This window comes from Dermacentor andersoni, chromosome 8 (assembly GCF_023375885.2).
Source record: "Dermacentor andersoni chromosome 8, qqDerAnde1_hic_scaffold, whole genome shotgun sequence".
NCBI classification, from domain to species: domain Eukaryota; kingdom Metazoa; phylum Arthropoda; class Arachnida; order Ixodida; family Ixodidae; genus Dermacentor; species Dermacentor andersoni.
The window spans coordinates 82710271-82737669 of NC_092821.1; the positions used below are offsets into that span (position 1 = coordinate 82710271).

The 27399-nt window shown below is 41.8% G+C and overlaps 1 long non-coding RNA gene across 4 annotated transcripts in view; it reads right to left on the bottom strand.

The window, feature by feature from the left end:
* Positions 1-27399, bottom strand: part of LOC129386737 (uncharacterized) — a 62260-nt gene that overhangs the window by 21569 nt on the left and 13292 nt on the right. For all 4 annotated transcript variants that reach the window (XR_008614043.2, XR_008614041.1, XR_008614042.1 and 1 more), the window contains one exon: positions 27102-27375. This is a non-coding gene — a long non-coding RNA (uncharacterized lncRNA). The remainder of the gene's footprint in view (positions 1-27101; positions 27376-27399) is intronic.

Consider the following 27399-nt stretch of genomic DNA (forward strand, 5'->3'; position numbering starts at 1 on the left):
CGCCTCTTACTAATGCCTATTACAGACATGTTTGCTTTACCACTGCTCCTGCTGAATCCTAGGGCTTCAAGGAGGCCAGTGGTGCCTAAATCGACCGCTGGGTAGACGTCTTCCCATTCTAATAAAACATTCAGTCACAATAAAAAAGCGCGCCCTGACGTTTTTTTTTTATTTTGGCTGAACCTGTCTCCGCCAACAAAGCGGTCTGTCGATCCGTATAACTGATATCTTCAAGCGTCGTTTTCGGCAGCATATATCCTATGAAGCAGCCTCAACAGTGCATCGACCATCATTATTTAAAGCGCGTGTGCCTTACACGAAGATACAACAGGACTGGCTGCGTCAGCAGAGCGCCACGTGCCATCTGTGACGAACGTCACCTGTCCATCTCCCCAGGAACCATCCGCATCTGGAGGCTATATACACTGGGATCACCGCAGAATTCATCACCTGGCAGCTGAGGTCACGGTAGCACAACATTCTGTCGATCCTATTTCATCATATATGCAGGTTGGTTGCATTTGTGTAACTGCATAGGAATTTCTTTTCACATTTTTCTTGCTGCACTGACTGCTGCGAAATCATAATGCCAACGTATGCTGAGCCATCTAGAGACATGGATTCATTGCGAAAAGAAGATGAATTGCGTAACAGCGTCGCCCTCTTTAACGAAATGTTGGAAACAATAAAGACTAAGCAGGAAGATCGGGTCAAAGAAATAAGGAGCTCTCGCGAACGAACGAGCAGCTAAGAATACAGGTTGCTGAATTGCAGCAATACTCCCGCATGAACGATGTGGAAATCAAACCTGAAGGGCAAACAAAAGGCGAAAGCTGTGTAGCAATTTGGCAACGTATCGCAGAAAAAAATTGTTGTGCAGTGATTCCTGCAGAAATTGATGCTGTGCAGAGGGTCCCTGCTAAATGTGGGCCGAACATTATTGCGCGTTTTTGTTCTTGTCAAAAGAAGGCCGAATTCGCTACAGAGACAAGGAAGGCGCAACTCTCAAACAGGTCAATTGGCATAACGAATCAGTATAAGCCCATATTCGTCAACGATCATATGACTCCAGCGAACAAGCGGCTCTTTGCTCAAGCAATGGCTCTTAAAAGGGAAAAGCAGTGGCAGTTCCTTTCAGTCAACAACTGCCGTATCAAATCAAGAGTCTAAAGGCAGTCGGGTGTACCGCATCTCTGGTGTCGATGATCTAGCCATTTCTGCCTGGCAAACACTATTCTTGTGCCTTGATGACTGAACAACCATGGCATCACACACTGTTCATGAGCTGAAGCAACTTCTTAGTTCCTCGTTCACTTCTCAGATTTCTATTATACATTTTAACGTCTGAAGCTTACCCCAAAACTTTGATGATATGGTTAACTTTCTTACTTTAACCAATTACCACTTTTCGCTCATATGTCTATCGGAAACATGGCTATCTGCAGCTGACGATACCTTATTTTTCATACCGGGCTATCTTTCAGAATTTTTTCGTCTGGCTGATTGCCACGGTGGATCGGGAATGTTTATGCCTAACCCATTTCATATAGATGGCATGCAGATATCCCATTTTCCATGGCCAAATGCGAATACGTTTGGCTTCAATTTGACAATGCCTTTCTGCCAACCCACAAAAGAACTATCATTGGTTCAATTTACTGTTCCCCATCATCATCTTACGATGCTTTTTGTGGTAATCTTGATAGTTTATTAAACTCATTCATTACCAAAAATTACAATTTAATCATTGTAGGCAACAATAACATTAACATTACAAATATTAACGATAGTTCTTGTGTCCAGTACTCCAAATGCAAAATGCTCCAAATCTTTAATAGATTCTCCAACACGACGTGCTCCTTCCGGTCGAAATACGCTTATCGACCACGTACTCAGTAATGTGATGACTAATCAAAAAGCTGGTGTGGTCAATTTTAATTTGACAAACCATTATCCAATTCATCCCCTATTAAATACTCAAACTACATATAAAAATTAAATGGCTATTAAGAGTTCTTTCGATTCAGCGAAATTTGTGGATACGGTCTCTGGTTCCGACTGGGGCCTATTATCCGAGGAATCTTGTGTTAAGAAAGCATTCAACACTTTGAATGAGAAACTGACAGATATTATAAATAGCTGTGTGTCTGAGTCCTCCATATCACGTTGCTACTCCACCCCCCAACACCCGTGGATCACTAGAGAATTACTGCGCTCTATAAATAAAAAATAACCTCTACAAAAAATTAAAACGCTAGCTATTTAACCTCGATCTTAGGCCTCTATTCAAATTGTATTTACAAACTCTCACCCTCCTACTTAAACAGGCTGAAAGAATCTACTACCAAAATAAAGTGCTAGGAAGTGGGAATGACTGTAGAAAGAATTGGAACGTGATTAAAAAAAAAATATATCTTAATCAACAGGACGCGCTTGTGAAAGAGTTTACGGACGGCACCAGCACTCTAACTAATCCTATGGCTGTCGCATATTAATTTAATGAATCTCTTTTCTAGAGCTCTGCAGCCGGTGTCACTAACTTGACTAAGTTGTCACGGTTGCCTCACTCCGTTTTCTTAAAACACACTTCGCCAAATGAAGTTCATCACGCTATAATAGGTCTAAAGACCACAGGCTGTGGCCTAGATTCAATTCATCGATCTAATATGAAACTTGGTGCTCGTGAGTTATCTTTTGTCCTCTCTGATTTAATCAACACTACATTTCGTACAGGCGTTTTTCCGAGACTCAAACAAAGAAAAGTAACTCCGGTATTCAGAAAAGGTGATCGAAATATCTTTTCTCATTATTGCCCTATAACGATACTCCCATTTTTGGTAAAGTAATTGACAAGCTCCTTCTTAATCGCCTAACGAACTACATAACAAGATTTAACCTTTGGCACTTAAGGATTTTGGTTCTTGTGCTAACTTATCAACCGAATTAGCACTGATAAAACTGACAACATAAAGCAATTTATCGACAGTAGGCTATGGGCGGGGTGGTATTTGTTGAGCTTATGACACTATTAACCACTTCATTCTGTATGCTAAACTTGAATCATTTGGAATTTGTGGACCTGCCTTTGCTCTTTTGCAAAGCTACCTTAGTAGCCGAACCCAGGTTGCTAGATATAGAAGCGTTTTATCCTCTCCAATAACAACCAACTAAGGCGTTCCAAAAGGATCAATTTTGGGCCCTCTATTATTCTTCATTTACATTAATAACTTGCCATCATCGCTTAACTGTGCTGAGTGGATCCTTTATGCTGATGAAACAATGATATTCACTAGTGATAAACACATTAACAGTCGACTAAGAAATTTGAACGCCGATCTCGCAAATCCTGTTTCTTCGTGTCAAAATAACTTGCTAACCGGAAACACTGTTAAAACAAAGTTTATGGTATTTCGCTCGTCCCCAAAACGCCTACAAGAAACCTAAAGTATGCATTGATAACTACGTCATTACCCCATCTATTTTATTACGTTTCTAGAGTTACATTAGACCCCGAACTTAAGTATAACATTCACGTAAACTCTGTCACTGAGAAGACTGCTTTTGGCATCCACGTGCTCATTCGAACAAGACACTGTTTTCAGGAACATATTTTAAATTACTACGCTTTCATTAACAGTCACCTTACTTTCTGCATTTCATCGTGGGGCAACACATACCCAGCACACTTCACATCCCTCATTCACCTTAAGAACAGGGCTGTCCGAATAATTGCCCATCGTTCATACATCAAATCAGCAGCACCCATTTTTTGCACTCTTGAAATTATACCCTTAACCTGCTCATTTGAACTCAAACTAGGTCTTATATTGTATAGAAGTAGAAACGGTGACATTTCAACTGAGTTGCTTTCCCCAACGCATCTTTTCAAAACAAATAACACGCGGTTTTCTGAAACTAATAATCCCTTGCTTCCCAAAGTCAACACTAACTACGATAAAATGACAGCCTTCTTTTGTGCAATTTCGTTGTGGAATTCACTGTCATCAAATATTCAATCATGCTTTTAACTACAATGTTTCCGGCGGCTTCTAAAATAATTCTTACTAACAACATACCTTACCTGAATAATACACAAGTGCATACATGTTTATATGTGTACGTGTATGTATAAGTATATACATATATATAAATATATGTGTATGTATAAATATGTGTGTATATGTGTATGTATTAGTGTGTGTGTGTATACATTCATTACTGTGTAGCCATGTTTTACTGTTTTTCTCGTTTTATGGTTATAGATTATTAGCCGTTTGTAAATTAGCTTTGTTGCATTGTTGGATTGCGCACGGTTGTTACATAATTATTACACTCCTGTTAAATTACTGTAATGCTCGTACTTTCATGTGCATTTCAATATAGAATTATTCTTGCTAATTTCTGTGTAATCTTCAAATACCAGATGTTTGATTATTTACTTCTAATATGTTGATTCTATTGTTCACGCAGTTCTTACCTTCGTTGCTAATCCTATATTCTGTATTTTTATACATGTTATAGCAGGAGGTCCCCCTGAAAGTTCTAACTTTGGGACCTCCTTCTGTATTACATTTCCTTTTTAGTTGTAATAATGCCTAATAATAATAAAATTGATTGATTGAAGAACGCCTTTTCCATTCTATTGGGTATTTTTAGTGACACCCTGCGATGTCACAATAATTATTTTTCATCAGACTTGTGTTTGCCAAGGATGAAACCCAATTTGAAAAAAAAAAGAAAGGTTGGAGCTGTAGATTTGCAAGCGAAGCTTCTCTTGCCAACTTCCACAAGTTTGCTGTGGCAGCCTGGCTGTTGGACGCTGCTGGGTTTGTCGGCCTCTTGGCGAATATAATTGCCGATACATATATAAAAGTTCTATATGCACCGAATAAATGTACCTGTAGTTATTTTGTTATAACTACTGCAGGCAGTCTAAGTGTGCGCACGTCTGTTCTGCATCACAGAAAATAACTTCGTACATCAAACCTGAACATATATTATCGGCTCACAGCTAACAACACAACAACGATCTGCTAAACAAATTGCTATGTCAATTATTGATCAATATTCGTTTAACATATTTCCTTTGGTTAACCAATTCCGTACGTTCCACGGCGGGTGTGCCCGTTCTGGGCCAATCGTCGAGAACTGGTATGTCTCAGTTTAACATAAAATGTGGAGAATCCGTAAATGTTGCTTCACACGTGACGGACTTTTCTGTCCACACACCTGTCAACACCACCGTTTCATCTACAAGCATCGCGCATCGTCTCCATCCTTGCGACATTTTTGGGCATAAGCACCACAAATAGCATCCAAGAGATCTATAATTAAATTTAAGCGTAGCATTATAGCGACGTGGTGCGGAAAAATAAAATTTGGATTACCCATTGTATAGCCTTAAAATAAATAACATTGTACGTGTCGCCGTTGGTTGCAAAACATTTGGGAACGCGTTCTCTAAAGCTTCGCGTCCCTTAATTTTCGGCATGTGCAGTGGCTCCGCTGTATTTTTCTGCTGAGCTTGCTTGAATTTTGCCAATGCCCTTGTTTAACCATACACCAATCTTTACAACTGAATTTCTGGCAATTGGCTATGCGCTGAAAAACGAAGGCACACAGCACGCTAATAGAATTACTGTGAGTGACTCCCATTCCTCTAGTAATAATTTAGCCTCCACTAAGGAGTCTCTTTTAGTTCACCTGTTTAGTAGACTGATGCCGAAATACTTGTACCATGTTCGCCTTGTGTGGGGGTTTGCTGATAGGCAATAGTTAAAGTGTGCTTATAAGTTAAGGTGAATAATCCCTGTGTTAATCTTATACTTTTTTCTTCTTGCTGGTTTATTGTCGTTCTTGTTCTTTTGAAATTGCATATATTCTTGCTTCCACGTACGCTTGCGTTCTGGTGCTTTTGCGGCTCCTGTGTCCTAGTACTCCGATGTTATGCTACCATTCTGCAACTCGACAGAGACGTCATATTAAGTTCATTTATCTACGGTGAACTTACGTTTCTGGGAACAATATTGTTGGAAAAGCATTCATACTGTGTCGACATACCTCTTTTTGTGCACGAACATTTTGTGAGCAAATGCACTGCGCTTCCTTTTCGTTTTTTTTTATTATCATTTTATTACAAACAACATGCTAATGATAAGGAGTAACTGCCGCCATACGCAAACACCAATCGTTATGCCTATGTGGTTACCAAAACTATCGTCCTATCTAAAGGCATACTTTTTACAGCGAAGCAGTTAGCCTCTAGTTGGTAGGCAATGTTCTTGTCCGCATCCGTTAGCAAAACTTTTCAAATGATAACTTTTTGATGTAATTTTATTACTAAAATGCCACTAATAAACCCTGAGAGCAAGCTAATTCCTATCGATTTTTATTCATCTACTGACTACAGAAAACCTGAGCTAGAGAAATGTCTTGCATTTGTTGACTATACTTTCGAACTGGGATCCCAGTGTATACTTTATATGTATCCTATAGTTACAACGTAACCTCAGCGCTTCCTGCGAACCCCTTTTTTAATTATGGTTACCTGCCTTGCGACATTTTTGCAGCAGTCGGCAAGAAAAGACAATGTATATAATAGCCCGGTGCCACTCTACACGGCAAATGTAGTGCTTCTGAACGAGCTCATTGCCTTGCGAAGCGTTATTAGCGCCATCTTAACGGCATGCAAAATTGACCGCTACAATATTTGAATTCAAACCCCACAATACACAAGTGGAGTTGAGAAAACCGTCCTTTTTCTGTGTTAAGACAACTTAGGTCAGCTGTAAATTCATTTTTTTTTACCAAATGAGTCACACATGTTTACACAGGACTGTTCTTCAAGCGTCGTCTTTTAACAATGGTTACTTCTAGAACCGGCGCCGAAAGAGTTCTGTAGGCTGGTGTTATAAGTTACTCTAGAACTGCGTTTGTTCCCCCAACCGGTACATTGTTCTTAAGCTTGCGTGACATTTCAACGCCTCTTACCTATTGGACATTCAGAACTCGCAGCTACACAACATATCGTTTCCATATTTTCTGCCTTTGCGCACAAGAACAATCGCTACGAGTTTATTCCATCTTGATATTTTATTGCATTGCCAACTGCGTTGGAGGTGCATATTGTTACTGCAGCTCATCCCACACTTTTCTGACAAGTTTTTCTGTCTACCATATTTTATCCTGCCTCAATTTTAGCCCCACGGCCAACGTTTGTATGATCTAGCTTAGATGCAAAACAGTTATGTTTTGTTTAAGGTGCGTGTCTATTACTGCAAACATGCGCAGATCCTTTAAAATGCCCCTAATGATGTCGTATAGGCAGGTAGGTATTATACGCTCCTTAGGTAAGATACCTGCAAAACTTCAATGGCTACAACAATGTTCAACCCTTTATGGGTTCCAGAAAAGATCTCCACGTAGACAATTTTAAGGCGCCGCATTGGGCATTTAAAATAATATGCACCAGTCAGCAAAAACGGTTTAATTATAGCTGAGTGCGCTGTTGTATGCAAAGTTGATGCGGCGCTCAAATACAACTTTCGACGAATAGCCAGCCCCAAAGTGACTGCGGGACCTATTTAGGGAGCGTAGAAAACACTTTCCTACAAACTTAACGTAATTTTCTCAGTATGCCACTGCTTCAAATTGAACGTTGTGATTAAATGGTAACACACCGCTGAGGGGAATCAAGAAGGTGAAAACGAAGCGAATTAGTTTAACACACTTCCACTACTCAAATCGGAGGTTGATACTAGAGCAGACTTTGTTGTGAGTCGAAAGTCTATAAATATGCTCACATCTTTTTGTAAACATGGCGATAGTTGATAAACTAGCCATTGCGCACTCAAGCGGAAGACAGCCAGACTTGATCTAGCGTGCGCAATCTCGTCACGTGTCAATGAATTAAATTTTGTACCGCGGCCAGCACATTCGAATGGAAACAGTGGGATCACAGAGCGAGAACATTCACAGACGGAGCATTGGGCGCACGTCGAACAAGGCCTTGCCACGAAACCTAATCTACTTCCTTACTTGAAGTTTAACTGTGCGTCGTCTTTCTGACCCGTCTATTGCTTTTGATCATCGAATCTCTATCACACATTACTATTACGTCATGGTAAGTGAGCGCCAGCAGTTTTTTAACGTTTCAGTATAGCTGTATTCAGCGCAATAAGAAACAAACAGGCCAGTTACGCAATCCAGAAGTATTGCCGAAACACAAATTTGACACATATTCTTACACAAAATTTTTTATCAGGGTAGGATACACATATTTATTGAACAAAGAGGTATTTTTCCCCGTCCATTCGGTCACTGTCAAGAGTCAAAACCGCAACCGAATTACTTCGTTTTTATGACCACCCATATTACGGTCACATTTTGTAGCCGACCGCTTCATTTGTGACTGTAGTTTGTATGGCATGCAATTTTTCGAAAATTGTTACTACAGCCGCATGCGAATTTCTGAAAGTGACACTCTGACAGAAATAGCAGTTCCGCTGAATGGGGCGACGAACTGACCGCAGTAGAAAAGAAATAACAAACACTCAAAATAATATTTTCGGGCTTAAGTCTAATATAACTTGTCGTAATATTAATGTGCTAGTTGACTAGCTGTGGTGTGCTGCGGTGATAGACGAATATTAATACGTGTCTGGATGACCGCAAGGCCTGCCTCACAACCACCAGGAGGTATAGCAATGGGAAGCATGCGTGCTTGTCTTAAACTGATCGTTTCCTACTGGGCACCTTTCCCAATTTCAACTATACCAAGCCTGCAAAACTCCGCACATCACGTGTCTTCCGACGCTTGGCGCAGAGGACAAAAAGCTACCAAAGCAATATCGCCTGGCTCTCGCACCCACAGGGCTGTGCGTGAACCTCCAAAACTGGTGTATAGCTGGTCTGACCGGCTGTGCCACTCCTACTGGTTTCAGACGTGAGAGCACGCCGCAGGAGGTCTCAGTGGCAACAGCGGAGATCCGCAGCGATGTTTTTTTTATTCTTGGCACTTACGTACCAAAAATGCGATTTGATTGTGAGGTGCGCTGTAGTTCAGGCCTCATGAATAAATTTTACCACCTGTCGACCTTCAACGTGCACACAATACAACGCACACGAGTGTTTATGCATTTCCCATCCATCGAAATGCGGCTGCCGAGGTCGCAGTTTCATCCTGTGACCTGCTTTTCATCACAGCGCCAAAGCCCTGTAAGCTACCATGCAGGTTATCGAATGTTTATACAATTATTGTCGGAATTGGTAGAAAGCGTAACCACCAAACGAGAGAACTACATCTATGCAAAAAAATTACCTACAGGTGGCTGTCGAGGGCATTACATATTACGCAGGCAATAAAATCACGAGCATATTGTATGAAGAAAGGATATCAGAGCTAAGGCAGCAGGAAACACGCTAGCAATCAGGCAGCATCTGATATTATTACTTGAGCGCAGGCCCTGTGTTCGTGAGCGTCTTAAAACAGCGAGAAGTGGGGAGATTGGCGATAGCTTTCGTAAGCGCGCAATGAACACCTCAGTCCAAGCATCACCAACTGCGCCATCAGGTTTAGGAGAGCACAAGCTTTGTTGGAGTTATCCGTTCATTCGCCATTGCAAGAAAGGTGTGACGAACACGTGAGCGAGTGAAATATGGTAGCTGTGATGGCGCTTTCCTTGTTTTTGTATCACTTGATACATGCAATAGGAAAGAAAAACAAAAAAAGGAGGGCATTATCAGCACCAGCGATGTACATGCAGCCGGGAATTCCTGTGAAGAATGGCGTCTCACGGATAGCACCCAGAGGGCGTGCATACTCCTCAATGGAAGAGCATACCAGAGAAGCTTTGCAATGAAGAAGCTTTTCCGTGTGTCGGCGTATTATCGCCTATATCGCCGTTGCGCGCCATTATAAGGCATTGAGATAGGTGACGATGAACGCTCGCAGATATTATTAAAAATATTTGGACTGTTTGTATTTGGTAGCTCTTGTTGCCGAACATTCTATGGTGTTATTCCTGATATATTGTACAACAAAGATTTTCACTCTTCTTAATTTGAGACTGCTGGTGACGAGGGAAGCACATGCACCCCCTCCACCCTCCTCCTTCTCGAAATAAAGAAAGACAGTTATGGACTGTCACTGCCCCACGATATTGAAGCAAAAAATTAAAATTAAATTTATTTATTTATTTATTTATTTATTTGGTACATACTGCTAGCCTTAAAGAAGGCTTTGGCAGGAAAGGGTACATTCATAAAAGGGAAAATACATCATTCACACAGGGTTCAATGATAATCCTTTACAAGAGGCCTTGGCTTTGGTTTGAAAACAAGCTTATACATACTCACGTACAGCGATATAGACAATGCACATTCATGGTGATAATAGAACATAATGTAAAAACCACATTTCATCATGTAGCAACAAAGATATGGTTAGACAGCTTGGACAAGAAAGAATCGAGGGTTGTACAATCGACAACTTCTTGTGGTAACATATTCCATTCTCTGATAGCTTGCGGGACGTATGAATACCTGAAAGTGTCATTGTGAAACCTATACTCAGATAATTGTTTATTGTGTTTCGTTCTTGTAATTCTGGTGTTAGAGTGTACTAAAAACTTATTTTTGTCTATTTTTAGGGCATTGCTCTGGAGAATAAACAGGAATTTTAGTCGGAGATATCTAGCACGATCGCTAATTGTAGGGAGTCCGGCTAAGCGTAGAAGTTCAGTTGGGGAATCTTGACGACGGTATTTATTATAAATGAATCTTAGTGCTTTTCTTTGTACGTTCTCTAACTTCGCTATGGCACATTTAGTGTATGGAAACCAGCATATGGCGCCGTATTCTATAACGGAGCGAATGAGTGACGTGTACGCAAGTAGTTTGGTGTTGGGTGAATCATATCTGAGGGACCGTTTGAGGGAAAAAAGCGCTGAGAGAGATTTTGTTGCCACGTATGACACGTGTTTGTTCCATTTTAGATCAGAAGAAATAATTATACCTAAATGCTTGTATTCTTCTACCCTATTTAGTTCTCTTTGTTGAATTTCGTATGGAAAGGTTAGTGGTTCTTTCTTTCTCGTTACTGTCATGCAGACAGTTTTTTCTGCATTTAGCGTCATCTGCCAGTCTTGACACCATTTTGTTATATTTTTAAGTGCGTCATTCAGAACAACCTGATCATCCTTGGTCTGTATTTGTTTATAAATAATGCAGTCATCTGCGAACATGCGTACCGTTGCGTCAATGCCATTTGCGATGTCGTTAATAAAAAGAAGGAAGAGAATGGGAGCTAAAACTGTGCCCTGGGGCACACCGGATAAAACTTCAACGTAGTCTCAGGATTGGCCTTCGAAATGAACGAATTGTTGACGTCCTGACAAATATTCTTTTAACCATTTTGTAAGAATACCGTGTCCCAGAATTCCTTGCAGCTTGTGGATTAGTTTTGGATGCGATACCCGATCAAAAGCTTTTGATAGGTCTAGAAAAATTATGTCTACCTGGCCTTGCTTATCGATTGTTAATGCTAGGTCATGAATAGTCTCTATTAATTGAGTTGTTGTAGACAAACCACTCCTAAATCCATGTTGGTTAGGGTTAATTAGAGAATGACTTTCAACAAAAGTTACGATGTGTTTTAATATTAAATGCTCAAACATTTTCCCTGCTGTACAAGTGAGTGAAATAGGACGGAAGTTGGAGGGATTTGTAGCGTCACCTGATTTATGTATCGGAATAATTTTTGCAATTTTCCATTCTTGAGGAACCTCAGAAGTTTTCAATGATTTTGTAAAAATTAGCAATAAGTATTTGGAAACCCATTCAGCGTACCTTCTGAGAAATGTATTTGGAATGTTATCTGGGCCGCTGGAAGTTTTTATATCAAGATTAAGTAATAAAGAAAGAATTCCCGCTTCCGTTATATTTAGCTCACATGGTACTTCACCTATGTCACTTCTCTGTGCGATCTTGTCTGGGATAGTGTTATTGTCTACTGTGAAAACTGATTTGAAAAATTGATTAAATTGGGTAGCCTTGGTTAAGGCTTCTGTTGGCAATAAGTTACTCTTCTTCGGAACCCTAGATTTGAGATAGCGCCAAAATTTATGAGGGGATTTTTTAATGAAGTTATTTAAGGTTTCATCTAAGTACTTTTGTTTGGCAGTTTTCGCTGCTGTCTTCAACGCGTGAGAAAGTTCGCTAATTTTTCTTGTACAATTGATGAAAGAAGTTCTTTTGTTTCTAAGTTTTCTGAGTCTTGCAATTCTTCGTTTTAAATGTATAATCTCTCTTGATATCCATGGGTTCGTTTTGCGTACGGTTTTTATTTTCTTAGGAATGAATTTTCTGAGACAGTGATCAACATTGGCCCTGAAAAGCACCCATAGGTTATCAGTTGGCATGCTTCCATCGTGGAAACAACGAAGGAATTCTGGGTAAGATTCTTCTAGGAAGTCAAGAACACCAACGTCATCGGCATTTGTCCAGTCGTATATTTGAGTCTTTTTCTTTCGCGCTCGCGGCCGGTTGTGTATTGTTAATGAACATATGGTTGCTTTGTGATCTGCAATGCCATTGACTGTTTCCCAAGAGATTGCGTTATCGGGAATATTGTCGCTTAAGAAGGTGAGGTCTAATATATTGCTGGTTTTCGTGGTTACACGTGTTGGTGCATGTATAATCTGCTTAAGGCTAAAGTTAAAGGCAATTTCCAGCAGTGCTTCTGCGCAGGACGGATCGGCAGTCCCACCCTCGAGCGTTGTCCAGTCTATTGAGGGTAGGTTATAGTCACCCGTGAGTATAATTTTATGAGTATCCTGAAGATGACGTTGCATGTAATCAGCCAGTGCGTGAAGTATACTGTAATCGGCGTTTGGGGGCCGGTACATAGTTCCGACGAAGAATACAAATTGACCGACAGTAATCTTACACCACAGTGCTTCTATACCATGCACGTCAGGCATGGGCATCGTTGGAATCTCGTCTCTCACCAAAATTGCAACACCACCCCCCCGGGTGCATCTATCTTTACGCAGGACAATATAGCCGGGTGGAAAGATACTGTTGCTCGGAATTCGTGACGACAGCCATGTTTCACTGATTGTGACTATTTGCGGAGAGTGCTCCAGAAGAAATGCTTCTAATTCTTCGGTTTTGTTTACAACGCTTCTGGAATTAATGTTCACTATAGTTAGCTTTTCTTGTTGGTCAGGCTGTTCCCGTTTTTTGCAAAGTTCTGCTTTTTTCTGTTTAATGCTACTTTGTCACCACTTTCTTCGTCCCAAACGAACACGTCATCATTAACCTTAATTTTATCAAACATCAATTTGACTTTATCCTTATTTTCTCGATTGGTCTTGCAGCTATCCCATAGTTGTTTCCTAATATTACGCACCCTTAACGAGAAATCTTCGCTGACTGATATGGTGGTACCTTTTAGTTTGGTGCAGTTCTTCAATATTTTTGTTTTATCTCTGGAATCAAGCAGCTTAAAAATGACAGGACATGTCTTGTTTTCTTTTTTGGCCCCAAGGCGGTGGATCCTCTCTATTCCAGAAATAGTGACACCAAGTTTATTTTGAATGAGTTTCACACATATTTCATTTTCAAGGCGCTCGACAGTCTCCTCTTGTTCTTCCTTTATTCGGTAAACTATTAGATTCGATCGCCTACTTCTGTTTTCGAGGTCGTCAACCTGCCGTGCTAGGTTAGTCACGGTTCGTTCCAATCGTATAATTTTGTCTTCTACGTCACCTACCCTACCCTCGATGTGCGACAGTCAATCCAGTTTGGCGTGAATGGTTGCTAAGGATTCAGAAGCCGCCTTGTTCTCGCTTTTAATGTCGTTAAGATCTGCAGCCATTTTGCGTATTTCGTTCATGACTTCTTGCATAGTAGGACCAGGACTACTTTCTATGTCTCCAGACAAGAGTAATAAATTTCTTAAGGAAACACCATACTCGGCAACAATAGAACACATTTGCCATGGGCACGGCAGCACCACAAGAAACACATTGTTACTACGAAAACATTTCCCGTAATCCTTCCTCACCTGGACGAGAAAAAAATTGTGGTGTTTTACGTGCCAAAACCACCTTCTGATTATGAGGCACGCCGTAGTGGGGGACTCCAAATTTCGACCACCAGGGGTTCTTTAACGTGCACCTAAATCTAAGTACACGAGTGTTTTCGTATTTCGCCCCCATCGAAATGCGGCCGCCATGGCCAGGATTCGATCCCGCGACCTGGTGCTCAGCAGCCTAACACCATAGCCACTGAGCAACCACGGCGGGTAGATATTGAAGCAAAGAGAGGCGCAAATCAGTGTACCGGAAGCGGCGAGACATACAAAACACCAATAGGGAGACAAGGCGGTTAAGACAAATGGCGAATTTCTACCCTCGTGAGAAGGTAATCATGGTAAATATTATCTCTAAACACGGCTAGCGCAGTTACACAGAAGGAGAAATGGCAGCTAATCTGCTAATCGCAGTTGGCTACAGACTATGCTTGGCGACCTCGATTTAGAGTACTCGACGTTTCGCGTACGGTCAAGATGGCGGATGCTGCGTCAACATTTTGTATCCTTCGGAGGAGTTTTAAAACCTTGTGAACTGATTTGACGCTACTACTGAGGCTATAATAATCATTTGGAAAAATAATATGGCTGTTCAGTGCTGAACTACTGGGAATGTTTGCCTCTGAACCCCTAAATTATGTAACGCTCAACTGCCATGTTCCCGCCGACGAAGGACGTTACAAAAAAAAAAAAAAAGAAGAAGCACAACCGAATATCGACAATATGAGCGAGTGATACCGGTAACTGTGTACACCAACTATCTTATGTGTGTGGCATAGTTTAAACGACCCGTATGACGAATTATGTGCATGAAAACCTGCAGTCAGTATGGGACGATGCGTCTTCTGCAGCGTTCTGCGCAGAGGCGCTAGCCACGTCGACCGCTTCAATACAAAAGATGCCTAAAGACCTGACCATTGCCAGGCCTGCCCTGTGGCACATGCGGTGCACGTGCTGTTCATGGCGTACTGATCTGCTGTCAAGACGTGCGATAATTTAGGACTTTGGTTTCTTATTATTGCACCACAGTGTGTTGGAATTCCAGTAGAAATTTAAACTAGTTGTGTGCCTTATTCAGCACCACTGTGAATTATTAATATTAAGGCAGGTGTAAATCCGGAAGAGTGTGGTTGAGCTTAACCTCGGTTAAGTGAGCAACCACCATTAAAGTTAACCATGGCTAAGTGCACCATGTAACATGGGTATTACACTTAAACCGCCTAGTTTCGCATGGGCAGACAGTGGCGGACGTGTGGAAGGCGGAATATGTCGGAAAATATCAGTTCCAGTTAAATCCACAGAAACGGATTGAATGCGCACGGCGATTCCATGAGGGAACGTGTGATGACAGCTGGTATCCCCCCCCCCCCCAGCAGTTACAGCGAAGAGCAACCACGTTAGCATATATTTGTCAATGTAGGTTCAAGCTTCCCCATCTTGGTAAAAGTTCTGCCTTCACGCCGACATTTCTTTTTTTTTTTGCTGGAAGCGGTCGCATGTGTTGCATTCACGCGTTCATAGACGGTCGAAAGGCTGCGCAATAATTTTGCAAACCTACGCCACATTTCTTTCTGCATGTTTGACATTAGATTGAAGCAGACATAAGACGGCAACACAGATAGGGAAGTAGACAAGACGGCGCTTGGTCCTGTCAAGCGCCTCCTATGTACTTACTTGTCTGTATCGCCATCTTATGTGCGCTGCAATCTAATGTCAAACATGGGGACGTATTCTGAAACGTTCGCCGCGGCGAAAGTTTCGCACTGGCCACGCCTCCGCCGTTGCGGCGCGCGCTGAATGGCTGCTTTCACAAAACCGGAAATTCACTTGCGCCACCTGAATTTCCGGTTTTGTCAAAGCAGCCATTCAGAGCGCGCCGCAACGGCGGAGGCGTGGCCAGTGCGAAACTTTCGCCGCGGCGAACGTTTCAGAATACGTCCCATGAACGTCAATCAACTAACCCAACTCGCCATCTCCTTACACATTTTTCTTTTTGAACTTGATTGTACCGTATCTCGTCGCAAGATTCGTCATCATCATAAGCGTATTTTTGTCCACTGCAGTTCGAAGGCTTCTCCCTGTGATCTATATTTACCCTTGTCCTGCACCAACTGATTCTAACTTGCGCCCGCGAATTTCCTAATTTCACAACCCACCCTACTTTTCTGCCGTCCTCGGCTGCTATTCCTTTCTTTTGGCACCCATTCTGTAACTTTATTGGCTCGCCGGTCATCTATCCTACGCATTATATTTCTTGCCCAGCGCCATTTTTTTTCTCTTATGTCAACTAGAATACCGGTTAATCCCGTTTGCTCTGATTCACACCAATCTCTTCCTAAGATTCTTCGGTCCATCGCTATTTGCGAGGTTCCTAACATGTTCTAGAGCTTCCTTGTCAACCTCCAAGTTTCTGCCCCTCATGTTAACGCAGGTATAATGCATTTGATTGTAAAGCTTTTTTTTCCTGTTATAGTGGTAACCTTTCAGTCAGGATCTGACAATGTCTGCCGAATGCAAAGCAACCTAATTTTATTCTTCTGTAAATTTCCTTCTGATGATCAGGGCCCGTGTGAGTAAATGGCCAAGATAAACCTACTCCTTCATAGACTCTAGAGGCTGAGTGATGATCCTAAGTTTTGTTTGCTTGCCAGGCTACTGAACATGATCTTTATCTTCTTCATATTAGTCTCTAACCTCACTCTTAAACTTTCTCGGTTAAGGCAATCGTTTGTTGCGATTCGTCCCCGGTCGTGTAGAGCGGGACAATGTCATCTGCAAACTGAACGTTGCTGATATATTCGCCGTTGAGCCTCACTGCGAAGCTTTCCTAGTGAGGAAAAAACGAAATCTAAAATAGACTCCTTCTGGTCCAGGAGGCTATTTAACTGGGCACCCTAAACCTAAGTCCAGGGGCGCACTTGCTTTGCGAATCCCACGCATATATTCTTTTTGGAACGATATATTTTTTTCGCACCTTAGGTGGACCACAGAGTTGCCGGAACGGGCCGTGCCTTGTATATGTGTGCTCTGACACTGTGCTTCTTCCCACAAGTTGCCGCTCTTCTGTCTTCCTTCTGGGCCCCTTCTCTATTGTGCCCCCCGCCGCCCAATTCAGCTTGTCCTCTCTCCCGCTACAATGGCAGCACGCGCACTGGTGCTGCGCAGCGACCGTTTTCTCCCTCCTTGCCTCGGGTCGACGGGAACCTAGCTGCCGCTACTTCCCGCCCCCTTGACTCTCCGACTTACGTCTCCCTCCTCCTGTGTGCTTTTTTCTTTTTCTTTTCTTTATTCCTTATTTTTTCACTGACCTCCTTGATCTACATACATGGGACTCCGCCTTCCTTTTGCCCTGCATAGTTGCCAAAGACAACTGTAAATCTGCCAAAGCGCCGAAAGTCAATCACTGTCACAACTGTCCCTCTCCGTTGATGTGCTTGAGAACGACCGGGCACCCGGTCTGGTGCCCTCACTACCAGGGCCCAGCTGCCATTCGCTTTGTAAACCCTGATGAAGATCGGTCCACCGACCGAAACTGTTGAAATTAAATACTTGTTCTGTTTACCTTGTAGCACCACTCAGGTTCTTTACGTTTCAAAGGTAGCCTGAAGTATTCTTTTCCTACTATATATATATATATATATATATATATATATATATATGCATATATATATAGCTTGCAAGTCGTCATCTATGTAGCTTGTAGCTTTTTATTTCAGCTGAAAGAAAGGTTCGTGGCAGATACAAGTGCCATAAAAAACAGAATGAACTAGGGTATACGTAAAAAAATTCCTGCATACTTTCCTTGGGTTGTCTGTCAGCATGGCTAGCCAGTGAGTACAATGTATTGACTCAATATCTTGCAAGTGGTTCTCCTGGCATTGAGTAGGTTGCCGCTTATTCAATATATCGTGTAGGTCAGGCTGTTATCTGTTTCTTTTTCGAAGAAACGCTAGCTTGTGCGTAATCAAAAAAAGTATTCAGTTCTCGTCCATATTATGTTCTTCTGTGTTGCCATATACAGCCTGTGTGCCGAAGCCACCCGCATTCCAAGATACAATGATATCTACGTCACGTAATCAAGGAATTTAGGCTTTCACACTGATGTCGACATGAAAAAAGTACAGCTTTCCAGAAACATGAACTCAAGACTGCAATGGGCTCAAAATTCAGGACAGTTCAGGAAAGCACTGTCCTCTTACATGTGAATTTTAAGTTGTTCCCTAGGTTATTGAGGCCCACCGAAGTACCTTTGTGGGAGGCGGCGAGTAAAGAGGTAGCCGTCGCAGCCACAGTTTATTTAGGCCAGCCAGCCATGGTGCAGTGGAATCTCGGGAGCGGCCGTCGCCGCGACCGCTAAGGTTAAGCGCGCTAGCGTGTTCCATTCTCCCGCTACCTGCATGCGAGCGCTCTTCTTCTACCCCGGCTTTGGAGGCGATAGCCGCGCCTTTTACTGCGAAGCGCGATTGAAATCATATTGATTGCGATTGAAAAGTCAAATATATAGTCAAATTATATATCGAAACTGGTGTCATCTTGAAAATTCGTTCCAAGTGGATCCGCCTTGCGAACTCCACGGCTAGAATTTGTAAATTGCAATATGCGCCATTGTGTAATTAGTTAAAAACTTATTTAGTGAATGTTTATTGATAAGTCGATTTTGCTTCTTAATCTTTTCTGCAAGTATTGTCCGCCGCTTCGCCTAGACTAGCTCATGAACTAGAATTGTCATATTTGCCACAGGCAGCTCTTAAAGATTTTAGAAGTATTCGCAGAAACATCCTGTATAAGTACACAAGGCTTCACTGGCGTCTGCACGCGAGTAGATTATTCCTTCGTGGCAGCGAGCTGCCGATCCAAGCGCTTCTCAAATAAGTGCTTGAAGATGTCCCAGCTTGTGAGCTCGTGTTCATGGGATTGAAACCGTACTCCACGCGTTATGGCGAGGTAGAATATAACGTTCCCGATCATGATATCTGGGTCCCATCTGTTGTTTGTGCTGATGCATTTGTACAGATTATTAACTTCTTTATATCTACCAGTGATGGAGTAGACTGCGGGTAAAATTCGCTTTAGACGCAAGCGACTGACTAGAACCCGCAGCCTCCCTTACAAGGCAAACAGCGATTGAACAGGCAATATATATATACATAGGAATTGACTACATGTGAAGTATGCACAAAAATATGCGCAATAACACGAATTGCGGGAAAAACGCTCTTCAATTATTTAAGAGAGAATGAGTGACAAAATGTGCTCGTAAAGCTCGTACATCAGATATATAAATACCAAGACTTGATTTCTGAAACCAATTTAAAGGTGTTGGTAGTGTGCATGATACCTCTTGTGTAGAATAATTGGCTCTTCGAATGACCACCTTCCACTGTGCCGTACACCTTGTGACGTAAGAATGTGTGTTCCTAGTGAGATTAGATAACTCATGAACAAACTTAAAATCTTTTTTATCTCCCGGTTGAAAGCTTGGCATAACTTGTAGTTGTAAAGGTTAAACGTGGGCAGGAAAAAAGCCTGATGTGTGGATATTGCAAGGTAAGTTAAATAGTGTTGGCACAAATTTTTGCTGAAGTATATGCATCTTCTATAGATTCGTACGTGGCGTGGTACTCCACACGAGCAGACAGTAATAAAGTGTAGAAAAAAATAGGATGTTATAAAAAAGAACTTTGATTCTGTAAGCTAAAAGAGGTCTCAGTCGCACAATCATGCCAACTACGTGAGATAATTTACCCGATATCGATTCTATGTGCATGTCCTAAAGTGTATTTTGTGTGAAAATAACTCCAAGTATTTAAAGCTATCTACAATTTGTATGTTTACATCGTCATAAACGAGGTTGACGGAACTGATTATTTGCTTAGACTTGGGCCTCAAGATTAGTGCTTTTGTCTTGTTTATATTAATTTGTAGAGAGTTTTGTTTTGACCATACTTGAAGAATTTTGAGAGCAGTATTAGCTTTATTCTGAAGGCTACTAGAGTCAGGTGACGAAAAAATATACAGGCATCGCCTGCGTACATTACGTATTTCACATTTTTATATATATTTACTAGGTTCATTTATATAAGCGATAAACATGAACGGGCTAAGAATACTACCCTGAGGAACGCCTCTGGTGATATATTTTCAATTTGAGCGGCTATTGTTGATTTCAACATATTGATAGGGATTATCAAGATAATATTTTATAAAGCTTACACAGTGCCCTCCAATAGTATAGGTTTCAAGCTTACCAAGAAGAACAGAGTGAAGGATTCAATCAAATGCTTTAGTAAAATCAATATAAATTCCAAGGACAATGTTCTTAATTTCAAATTGCGATAAAATAAATTCCTTTTGATGGAGTAGTGGCAATTCCGTAGACCGTCGTTTTCTAAATCCGTGCTGGGCTGGAGAAATTAGGCTGTGCTTGTCAAAAACTTTTGAAACCTGCATTATTATTAGTTTTTCTAGCCCTTTCCAAAATACAGGTAATATAGATATGGATCTGTAATTTTTAATATCATTAACGTCACCTCCCTCGAACAATAGCGAAACTCTGGCTGTTTGCATCCGTTTAGGAAAGATAGCGCTTGACAAATACATATTAAAATATAGGTAATGTACGGGGAAATGATCTGAAGCACACACCTGATAGGGTTAACTTGCATGCCTTCTGCATCGCAAATTGAGCTACCTTTTAGTGAAAGAAAAACTGATTTCGCATCATGCTCCGTAAAGGGGGGAAGAAAGAGGGAGGATGCATTTCTGTTTGGCATAAATTTACTAATATCCGACGACGCACTACCACCAGGAAAGGTTACAAGGTAATCATTAAAACATTTGCAAGAGTACGTCCCGATACTTCGTTTCCACCAAGTAATAGAGTTTGTAATAACTGAGCGGAGTTCCGACGATTTAAGACATCATTTAGCTTTGTCCATCAGATATCAGGTTTGTTCAAACAACCCTCAAATTCTGCATGAAAATAAGACTTTCTATGCAATTCTGGTTCCTTATTTAGCTTATTTCTATGTGACTTATAGTCCTTTAATGTACTTGGATCCTTAGTCTTGATGAACTTGTCACAGAGCGCATTTGCATGATGAATTCGTTTTAGCGATTCGGGGGTTATCCACGGCTTCCGCACTTTTTTACCGAGCCTGAACTTCCTTCAGGAAAATGGCTCTTATATATTCGAGAAACTTCATCAATAAGCTTACCATACGCGGTTTCAACGTTATCTATTCAAAAATTTTTTAAGGTCGCACCGTAGTAGTTCGTCTCTGAAGCTATCTCGACGTGTTTGAGTAATACCTTGAAAAAGTACACTCTTAAAATTTTCACAACCTTATCCGAGTAATAGGGATGTATCGGTTATTTCCCCCTTGTAAACACCCTTTAACCGCCCTTTTTTTCATAAAAGTGTGTTGCACAAGAAAAAACCCTTGGAACACCCCAGTCCTCCTAATGTACATCCTCATTTTACGGGTGTACATTAACAAGGCTATAGTATGATAAATGAACGTTGGCAGACAGACAGACAGACAGACAACGAACTTTTATTTAATCCTGAGGAGCTACTGTCAGGACCTCCTAACGGGAGGCCATTGTAGCCGCTGGCCGCGCCCACGTAAAGGACAGAACGCCGTGACGCTCCGCTCTTTCCTGGGCCCTCTGGATAGCCTGGGATTGCTTTCGGAGTACCGTGCTTCTGAACGTTGGCAGGTTAAGCATTTATATTGTACTGGTGTGCCAAGCAGCGCGACAACCTTCTGTCCTTAGTGCAGCATGCTTTGTTATTACGCTGTGCTGCCTTGTGGCAGTGTACTGTCACTGCAGAGGAAGATGATGAAAAGCATGGGGTGTGTGCCTTGTAGCAATGGCGAAACCTTAAATTTTTTGCCTGAGAGAGTCTCACATTAAATATAGAACTACATGCTCAACCAGCGGAGCAATGTGGCCTTCAGCGGAGCAATGTGGCAATTCTGGCTCATATACTGAACAACATAGTTACATCGCTAAGGCTAGGTAGCATTTACAATACCTAGATGGTCCATTAACCCTTACAAAAATGAGCTTAAACTGTGCATAGAAAGTTTATAGACTTATTATAGACCACCTTCTCTTTCTATAGATTGGGTGATTTGTTGATACAAAGTCTACAGACTGTCTATAGACGAAAGTCGCTAAGGTTTATATTTCTTTTTGTCTACTCACATTTTATAGACGGTCGATAGAAAAAAGTAGATAAGATGTTTCCATCTCTTTGTCTATGTCCCCTCTATAGACTGCCTATAGACGAACGTCAATACAGTCTCTATTTACTTTTGTCTATTCTTTGTCTATAGAATGCCTATAGGCAAGAGTCGATAAATTTTCTATTTCGTTTTGTCTACTCACATTCTATAGATGGTTTATAGAAGAAAGTCGGTAAGGTGCTCGTTTCTTTTTGTCTGCTTACCCTTTATAGAATACCTATAGATGAAAGTCGATACAGCCTCTATTCCCTTTGATCAATTCTTTGTCTATAGACTTTCTATAGACGAGAACCCATAAGGTTTCTATTTCTTTTTGTCTACTAGCTTTCTGTAGAGGGTCTATAGAAAAAATTCGATAAGGTGTTTGTTTCTTTTCGCCTACTTCCCCTTTATAGACAACCTATAGACGAAAGTCGATAGAGTGAGTGAGTGAGAAAAGTTTATTTCGAATCAGAACGATTCGTGTCCAGGCGAAGTAGTGGGCTGGGGCAACCGCGAAGGTTACGGCCAAGAGTTCTTGCCTCTCGGTGGCTTCCTTGGCCCGCTGGACTGCCCAGAGTTGGTCTTCTAGGTTTGAGCTGAGCTGCGAAGCCTGCCATCGCGCGTGGTGGCTGTCGATGAAGGCTGCGCTAGCATTGTCCTGTATTAGTTCCTGGCATTCCCATAGCATGTGTTTTAGCGTGGCTCTGGTGCCACACACTTTGCATTTGTCTGTTGTGTATATTTCTGAATAAATAGCGTGCATTAGTATCGGGCTCTTGTAGGATTTGGTTTGTAGTTGTCGCCACTGGACAGTTTGCGATTTAGTGAGTTGTGGATGGGGTGGAGGATAAGTGCATCTTTGCATCTTGTAATGGTTGGTGATGTCACTGAACCTGGTCAATCTGTCTTCCCATTCCCATACTTCGGAGGGCCCTATCGAGGGGTCTACGTTCATCGCAGCTCGAAAAGTCAGTCCTCGAGATACATTCTGTGCCGCCGCATTAGGGTTGTCCTCTCTCGTTGAGTAGGTGGTGTGGGCTGGTATCCATAGGATTTGGACGCACCGGTCTTCCCTTGTTGGTTTGCCTTTTATCAGTATATTTAGCGCCTCAGCTGAGATCCGGCCGTTCGCGAAGTTGCGTAGTGCCGTCTGGGAATTGCTGATTATATAGTATGCGTTTGTTTGGGATTATGGCTAACGCTATAGCCGCTTCCTCCCCCGTTTCGATGCGTGTCGTGTTTATAGTCAAGCTTGTGCAGCATTGTCTGTTGTGATTAAGTACTGCTGCAACAAAGCTGCGTTTGTGTTTGTAGCGTGCAGTGTCTACAAAGACCGCGTCCTTGTTCCTTCCGTAGTTCTTCGCCATGTCCTTCGCCCTGCTTTTTCTCCTGCCCTCGTGGTGCACAGGATGCATATTCTTGGGTGAGGGGGGTACCGTGAGATTGGTTCTTATTTCCTTCGGTATGCCTCGTTTGTCTCCGTGTTGTGTGTGGTAACGGATCCCTAATTTATCTAGGATGTGTCTGCCCGCCGTCGTCTTGGAGAGGCATTGGTATCTATTTAATTTTGTCCATTATTTGTCTATAGACTGTGTATAGGCGAGAGTAGATAATATTTCTTTTCTTTTTGTCTACACGCATTCTATAGAGGGTCTGCAGAAAGCAGTCGATAAGATGTTTTTTTCTGTTTGCCTATGTCCCCTCTATAGACCGCCTATAAAAGAAAGTCAATACAATCTTTACTTACTTTTGCCCATTCTTTGTCTATAGACTACCTATACAGAAAGGTCGATACATCCTGTATTTATTGTTCATTCTTGGTCTTTAGACTATCGATAGGCGAGAGTTGGTAAGGTGTTGATTATTTTTGTCTACTCCCAGTTTATAGATTGTCGATAGACAAAAGTTGATACGTTTTCTATTTCTTTTTGTCTATTTCCATACTATAGTCGGTCTATAGAAAAAAGTTGATGTTGTGGTTGATTTTTTGTCTGCTATATATATATATATATATATATATATATATATATATATATATATATATATATATATATTATTAGGATTTATATTTATTTACATAAATATAAATTATTATTGCTTATAGAGTCTATAGAGTGTCTATAGACATTTTCCTATAGATATTCCACAGACATCAGTCTACCAAAGTAGAACTGTATAAGCACTTGTAGGCACTTGTCCACAAACGTGAATTTTCATTAATCTATAGAAAGTCTATAGGCCAAGACGTTTTATAGACCAGTCTACAAAAAGTGTAATGCCAGAAGTAGATAGATTTTCTATAGATTAATCTAAAGAATTGTCGATTCACAGTCTATAGAGTTCATATACGAATGTCTGTAGACTGTCTATAGACTTTCTATAGGAAATTTTGTAAGAGAACTACACGACTGCAGTGAACGCTAAAATACTGGCAGGGACCTGCCGTGGTTGCTTAGTGGCTATTGTGTTGGGCTACTAAGCATGAGGTCACGGGATTGAATCCCGGCCACGGCGGCCACGTTTCGAAGGGGGTGAAATGCAAAAACACCTGCGTACTTAGATTTAGGTGCACGTTAAACAATCTCAGGGGGTCGAAATTTCCGGAGTCCCCCCACTACGGCGTGCCTCGTAATCATAAAGTGGTTTTGGCATGTAAAACCCCATAATATAATTTTCACTTGCAAGGGTAACACCTTTTTGTAACGGTGGTGTCCAAGCTACGCCCATGTTGAAAGGGTGGTGTCTGTGTTATACCCATATGGGAACGGTGTCGTTTCTTTTCCACCCATGACTTCAAGGGTAATTTTTATTTAACACCCGTAGGCAAGGTGTCGTCACTTTCACACCCTTTCCTTTGTGGGGTATTACTTAGCACTCTTTCTTTGTAGTGTATCAATACACCCAAAAAGGTGTCACACATGGGACAAGTCATTTACACCCTTAAGGGTGTTAAAATTTTTAGAGTCTATATACTCATGCTTCCTGTTCTTTCTAAAGTTGTGTTTTCTTAATAAGAAAAATACTGGAACGTGACCACTAAGATCGTGCGATATCACCCCGGCAGTAGCACATTCAGTGTCAGCATTTGTAATTAGCAAGTCCAACAATGTTTCACTTTCGGTTTTAATCCTTGTTGACGTACGGATTAAATTTTTATAACCATTTGTAGCTAAAATATTTAACATAGCCTTTTCTGGTATAGAAGTGGTCAGCATGTCGACAAAAAAATCACCAGCCGACAGCAAGTAATTGCTATTTTCTGCAGCAAAAGACAGCAGCTGTTAATGAAAGAAAGGAACTCAAGAAAATTGTCATTTCAAGGCCTGTAGCGAACAGAAAATATGTACTCCTTCACACGAACTGTTAGCATTTCAAAATTTTTGCAACCAACACGAAAGTCGGGAAGCATTTCACAACTTACATGCTCTTTCAACAATATCGAAACAACGCGGCGCGGCGGTTTGTTCGGTTCACGCTAAACGATTGATAAGGTCTGAACTTTGGCACGTCACGACCATCTCTGTACCAAGTTTCACTGAGAATTACAGCATCAAACCAAAAATGAAAACCATGAATGAAGTCATGTATACCTGTTTCTTTGTTATAGAGTGAATGAACATTAAGGTGAAGACACTTCAATGAACCAGCATGTTGATTTGAGACAAGATTATCTACCTCGTGCGGAAAGAAGGGACTATCAGTAGCCATCTTTAGGCGGGAAAGATCAACCTCGGTGCGCTCACAAGAGAGCAGCCTCACGAAGGAAAGTCTGATCTGTGACGCACTACAATCATAGAGTCGCCCTCGGTCTTTCGCAGCAGGATCTTTCCATTCCTGTCCGCGAATTTGTACCCGTTCGCTTTCGTCCAGTCTTTAGCCTCTCGAAGCAGTGGCCAGTTGTAACTGGTAATGTTTTCCTGAAAGAACACCTTGGTTTTCTTTTTCCTCAGCTTTTAGCGGCTCTCCAGCCACTGGTCTCGAACAGATTGCCTGAGATACCGAACAATTATACCAGGAATGCTGCCGGCTTTGCATGGAAGGCGGTGAATGGAAATAAGATCGGTTTCACTAAGTACAGGGGCATCAATCAAAATGGCAAGAGAATTCACTTCCACAAGCAAATTTTCATCGTCACCAGCACCAACACAGTGAATTTCAAGGTTTAACCTGCGCTTTCTCCATTCCAGCTCATTTAGGTACACCTCTAACTTCTTTATCGCATAGTCACTAGCCTGAGAGCTCTGTTCAAGGTGTTCTAGACTTTTCCAGATTTCTTTTGTGTACTTTTCTTGCGCGGCCAATCGTGACTTCTCGTAATGCTTATCAGACATTAGTTGTACCAACCGCTCTATGCTTGGCCCAGTCTTTTTGAGTAGCAAGGACTTATACAACTTTTGATTTATGTTCGCTAAAAGCGACCTTATATCAGTTAGTTCGTCAGCTGACGACTTCCCGCTTGAGCCTTCACTATCCTTTCCTGCGACTCTGCATGCAGAGCAAGTCCACTTTTGTTTAGCCGATTGTGATTTTTTCTTATATTGTTTATCCGATAAGCCAGCACATGTACCAATGTGAAAGAGCTCCTTACGTTCGCCACATGACACAAACACTTCATCTGAGCTAACAGCTTCATTGCATGAGCAAATGTGTCTACAGTTGCCATGGTAACAGGATACGAAAACACAGGGAAGCGGACTCGAGTGGCAGCAGCGGTAAAGTAGACAATATGAAATGAACTTAAGCGCGAATGTTACAGCGCGTGGACTAACCTGCGTTGAACAGGGGAATGTAAGCCAATGTGCCAGGTTCGCTACCGCTGCTGCCAAAGAGTCATTGTCTTCCACGTCGGCGGCTTTTATAGCGAGGAATCGGGACAGTAGTGGCACGCGGTGGTAGAAATCGTCGACGCTATCAGCTGCAGATAGCGGCCGGGCTGAGGAATCCGCACGTGTCGGTAGCACAGGAACGATGCAACACCAAATACGAGCAGGGTAGGTAGCTCCATAAAGACTACCCCCGGGGACACAAGGGCCATCGAAGCACCTGTGTAGTAGAACAGGAGGATGC